Genomic DNA, 4,585 nt, shown 5'->3' on the forward strand with positions numbered 1-4,585 from the left:
TATTTTCTGGCTGAAATTGAGGGACCTGAGCAAAAATCTGATTCAGAGACTGAAAAGGACTGCAGATGCTGTTGGATTCTGACCTCCCTGCACTCGAAGTGGATTTTCTGGAGCTACAGAAGCCCAATTGGCGCGCTCTCAACGGCGTTGGAAAGTAGACATCTTGGGCTTTCCAGCAATATATGATAGTCCATACTTTGCCCAAGATTTGATGGCCCAAACCGGCGTTCAAAGTCACCCTCAGAAATTCCAGCGTTAAACGCCGGAACTGGCACCTAAATGGGAGTTAAACGCCCAAACTGGCATAAAAGCTGGCGTTTAACTCCAAGAAGAGTCTCTACACGAAATTTCTTCATTGCTCAGCCCAAGCACACACCAAGTGGGCCCGGAAGTAGATTTTTATGTCATTTACTCATCTCTGTACACCCTAGGCTACTAGTTTTCTATAAGTAGGACCTTTTACTATTGTATTGAGATATCGGGGTAGCTATCTTCATTTTATGCTATCTTAGATCATTGGGAGGCTGGCCATTCGGCCATGCCTAGACCTTGTTCTTATGTATTTTCAACGGTGGAGTTTCTACACACCATAGATTAAGGTGTGGAGCTCTGCTGTACCTCGAGTATTAATGCAATTACTATTGTTCTTCTATTCAATTCCGCTTGTTCTTTGTCCAAGATATCACTTGTTCTTCAACTTGATGAATGTGATGATCCGTGACACTCATCATCATTCTCACCTATGAACGTGTGACTGACAACCACCTCCGTTCTACCTTAGATTGGGTGATATCTCTTGGATTCCTGATACACGATGCATGGTTGATCGCCTGACAACCGAGTGCTCGCCTGACAAACGAGCCAGCCATTCCGTGAGATCAGAGTCTTCGTGGTATAGGCAAGAACTGATGGCGGCATTCAAGAGAATCCGGAAGGTCTAACCTTGTCTGTGGTATTCTGAGTAGGATTCAATGATTGAATGACTGTGACGTGCTTCAAACTCCTGAGGGCGGGGCGTTAGTGACGGACGCAAAAGAATCAATGGATTCTATTCCGGCCTGATTGAGAACCGACAGATGGATAGCCGTGCCGTGACAGGGTGCGTTGAACATTTCCACTGAGAGGATGGGAGGTAGCCACTGACAACGGTGAAACCCTTGCATAAGCTTGCCATGGAAAGGAGTAAGAAGGATTGGATGAAGACAGTAGGAAAGCAGAGAGACGGAAGGGAAGGCATCTTCATACGCTTATCTGAAGTTCCTACCAATGAATTACATAAGTATCTCTATCTTTATCTTTATGCGTTTACCACTATACCCATTTGAGTCTGCCTGACTAAGATTTACAAGGTGACTATAGCTTGCTTCATACCAACAATCTCCGTGGGATCGACCCTTACTCGCGTAAGGTTTATTACTTGGACGACCCAGTGCACTTGCTGGTTAGTTGTGCAAAGTTGTGTTTATGCCATGGTATTGAGCACCAAGTTTTTGGGGTTCATTACCGGGGATTATTTGAGTTGTGAAAAGTAGTGATCACAATTTCGCACACCAGTGATCCCCCAAGATACAGCTTGCCATATGGAAAGGAGTACGCATGACTGGATGAAAGCAGTAGAAAAGTAGGGATTCAAAAAGGAACAAAGCATCTCCATACGCTTATCTGAAATTCCTACCAATGAATTACATAAGTATCTCTATCCTATTTTATGTTTTATTTATCTTTTAATTATCAAAACCCCATAACCATTTGAATCTGCCTGACTGAGATCAACAAGATGACCATAGTTTGCTTCAAGCCGACAATCTCCGTGGGATCGACCCTTACTCACGTAAGGTATTACTTGGACGACCCAGTGCACTTGCTGGTTAGTTGTGCGGAGTTATGAAAAGTGTGATCACAATTTCGTGCACCAAGTTTTTGGCGCCGTTGCCGGGGATTGTTCGAGTTTGGACAACTGACAGTTCATCTTGTTGCTTAGATTATGTATTTTTCTTTTTATTTTGTTCTTCAGAATTTATAAGAACGAATTCTAGAGTTTCAGATGATGCTTTTATCATCACAGGAGCTAGTTGATTTCCATCAATTTGGCTGTTGTATGTAATGTCCTGCTGAAGTTTGGTTAGCCATGTCTAATCTTTTTTAGACTGAAGCTTTAGACTAACATTGCATGATTCCTGGAATTCATATTAAAAATTTTGAATTTCTTTATTTCCTTTTTCAAAATAATTTTCGAAAAAATACAAAAAATTAATAAAATCATAAAAACAAAAATATTTTGTGTTTCTTGTTTGAGTCTAGTGTCAATTTTTAAGTTTGGTGTCAATTGCATGTTTTTATTTTTTAGCATTTTTCGAAAGTGTGTTCTTGTGTTCTTCATTGATCTTAAAGTTGTTCTTGATGATTTTCTTTGTCTGATCTTTAAATTCTTTGGTTTTGTGTCTTTTGTTGTTTCTCATGTGCATTCTCAAATTGTTAGTGTCTCTAGTATGAAAATTTCTAAGTTTGGTGTCTTGCATGTCTTTCTTTTCTTAAAGATTTTCAAAAATACGTTCTTGATGTTCATCTTGACATTCAAAGTGTTCTTGCATGCATTTCTTGTTTTGATCTTAGTTTTTCATGATTACTTTCATTCTGTTGTTTTTCTCTCTCATCATTAAAAATTCAAAAAAAATTCAAAATTATGTCTTTTCAAGTCAATAATACAGAGAATTGAAGATTCAGAACATACAGCAGAGAAATCACAGAGTAAAAGCTGGACGTTCAAAACACCCAGTGAAGAACGATTTCTGGCATTTAAACGCCAGCCAGGGTACTTGGCTGGGTGTTTAACGCCCAAGGAGGTAGCCAAGTGGGCGTTAAACGCCAGAATGGATACCATTCTGGGTGTTTAACGCCAGGATAACACCAAGGAGGTAATTTTGTTTTCAATTCAAATCTTTTTCAATTTTTCAAGTTTTAAAACTAATTTTTCAAAATCTTATCTTTTTCATATCCTCTCTTATCAATCATATCTTTTTCAAAATCAAATCTTTTTCAGTTTTCTTTTAATATTTTTGAAAATCCTTACTAACAATTAATGTTGTGATTCAAAAATTTCAAGTTTGTTACTTTCTTGTTAAGAAAGGTTCAATATTTGAATTTTAGAATCATATCTTTTAATTTCTTGTTAGTCAAGTCATCAATTTTAAAAATCAAATCTTTTTCAATCATATATTTTCAAACATATCTTTTTCAATCAAATCTTTTCCAAATCATATCTTTTTCAAATTTTAATTTCAAAATCTTTTTCTAACTTCTTATCTTTTCAAAACTTACTACTTCTTTTCTTTTTCAAAACCACCTAACTACTTTTTCACTTCTCAATTTTCGAAAATCACTAACCTCTTTTTCAAAATTATTTTTGATTAACTAATTGTTTTAAATTCTAATCTCTTTTTATTTCAAAAAAAATTTCGAAAATTCTCTCTCACCCATCTCTTTCTATTTAATCACTAACTTATCCTCCTTTAATAATTTGGATCCCCTCCCTCTCTATAAGTTCGAATTCTTCTCTCTACCTCATCCTTCTATTCTTCTTTTCCTCTGACACCTCAAGGAATATCTATACTGTGACATAGAGGATTCCATACTTTGTTTTCTTCTCTTTCATATGAGCAGGAACAAAGATAAAGGCATTCTTGTTGAAGCTGATCCTGAACCTGAAAGAACTTTGATGAGGAAGCTAAGAGCAGCTAAAGCACAACACTCTGAAGAGGACCTGACAAAAATTTTCGAAAAGGAAGCAGACAAAATATCCATGGCCGAACCCAACAACAACAATGCAAGGAAGGTGCTTGGTGACTTTACTGCACCTACTTCCGACTTCTATGAGAGAAGCATCTCTATTCCTGCCATTGGAGCAAACAATTTTGAGCTTAAGCCTCACTTAGTTTCTCTGATGCAATAGAATTGCAAGTTTCATGGACTTCTATTGGAAGATCCTCATCAGTTCTTAGCTGAATTTTTGCAAATCTGTGACACTGTTAATACCAATGGAGTTGATCCGAGGTCTACAGACTTATGCTTTTCCCTTTTACTGTAAGAGACAGAGCTAGTATATGGTTGAACTCACAACCTAGAGACAGCCTAAACTCTTGGGAAAAGCTAGTCAATGCCTTCTTAGCTAAATTCTTTCCACCTCAAAAGATGAGTAAGCTTAGAGTGAAAGTTCAAACCTTCAAACAGAAGGAAGGTGAATCCCTCTATGAAGCTTGGGAAAGATACAAGCAATTGATCAGAAGGTGTCCTTCTGACATGCTTTCAGAATGGAGCATCATAGGTATTGTTCATACCCTGACCGAGCTCTCCTAACCCGGCTAATCCACAGAAGGTCCGAGGTCGTCCCAAAGGCCCACGCCTGAGGTCGGACCTCGGACCAACAAAGGAAAAGGCCCATCAAAAGGAGCGAAGCCCAAAACCTAAAGGCCGAAAAGGCCTGGGAAAGGCGGTTCCACAGAGATAAAGATAAAACTCCCAAAAGATAAGATAAGATAAGAATATCTTATCCAGGGATAATCACGACCAACTACTATAAATACACTGG

General features: G+C 38.1%; 1 non-coding gene across 1 annotated transcript; it reads right to left on the reverse strand.

Annotated features, from left to right (window-relative positions):
• Nucleotides 1-4,194: 4,194 nt before the first annotated feature.
• Nucleotides 4,195-4,302, reverse strand: LOC130952172 (small nucleolar RNA R71). Its single transcript, XR_009074352.1, has one exon. It is a non-coding gene; the product is annotated as a small nucleolar RNA R71 (small nucleolar RNA).
• Nucleotides 4,303-4,585: the final 283 nt, after the last annotated feature.

This window comes from Arachis stenosperma, chromosome 9, assembly GCF_014773155.1.
Source record: "Arachis stenosperma cultivar V10309 chromosome 9, arast.V10309.gnm1.PFL2, whole genome shotgun sequence".
NCBI classification, from domain to species: domain Eukaryota; kingdom Viridiplantae; phylum Streptophyta; class Magnoliopsida; order Fabales; family Fabaceae; genus Arachis; species Arachis stenosperma.